The sequence below is a fragment of the Schistocerca serialis genome, chromosome 8 (assembly GCF_023864345.2).
Source record: "Schistocerca serialis cubense isolate TAMUIC-IGC-003099 chromosome 8, iqSchSeri2.2, whole genome shotgun sequence".
Lineage (NCBI taxonomy): Eukaryota > Metazoa > Arthropoda > Insecta > Orthoptera > Acrididae > Schistocerca > Schistocerca serialis.
In genome coordinates this window covers 380616216-380617296 of record NC_064645.1, presented here as the reverse complement: position 1 = coordinate 380617296, position 1081 = coordinate 380616216, and positions in this window count along the sequence as shown.

The window sequence follows — 1081 nt, the reverse complement described above, 5'->3', positions numbered from 1 at the left end:
GGGAAAGGTACATAACTTTACCAAAATGTAAGGTATGGGAAACCTGAACCAAAGATATGACAGTGTTCATATTAGACCCTGCCGTATCTGAGTGAAATTGTACAAACCATAAACCTCGTCATCCTCAAGCAGTCTATTCTTTGCTTGTCCTCTTAGGTTAACGTGATTTTCAAATTGAGTAACAGTAATGTCAGGTGCACCAATTCTTTCATGGATTTAATTCCATATCGACAGTTCGAGAGCTCCTGGATCAAATCCTAGCCTCTGAAGAGTCCGTAGTTTCCAAAGATTAGCACTGTTAATAACCAAACAAGCATCATACGCTGGTACTTCAGCTGTAGTTGTGGAAACTAGTGTTGTCTTGGAGCACAGTTTTCCGATCAGAGAGTTGTAACTTTAACAAGAACTATGAATTTTTACAAGCACACACTTCAGTAGAAGTTCTAGATCTGCCAAACAGCGAAATATTCCCCGCATTGAGACTGCATAAAACTGGACGAAAACGCCGTGAGAATGAATAATATGAGGAAGCGCAGAACAACAAAGGGACGTTACCCTGTGAAACCTTTTGTTAGTTATTAGTGAAACTAATAACTGGAATTGAAAAGATACATTCAGAAATTGAAATTCCAATAGCATGTAGTAAATGAAGATCCAATTAAAAAAACTACAATTTTAATCGCTTTCACGCACGTTCCCCTGAGCACTAGCATTAAGAATCGATTAAAATCGTATATCATTGTTCTTTGACGTCTGGTTCTCTCAATTACCTCATCCCGTCATTTTCGCGTTGTGCTTCAGTGGACTCCCATTCCTCTATTAGAGTGTTTAAGGCGTGCTGTCGGTCCCAGGAGAGCAGGAGGTGAGAGGTGGTCCAGCTGACGAAGACAAATGAGTGCACCCCTCCCGCTGACAATTACAGGCTATTCCAGAAAGTGCCGCGCACTGAACGCGGGCCATTCTTCATCTGTAGACAGAGTTATATCCATCAATGATACAGACGGTTCGCAGCTAATATCTGAGTCTATTTAGAGGAGTAGTTTCGATCAGACAAAGTCATCTGGGAAAACGTTGTGATAGC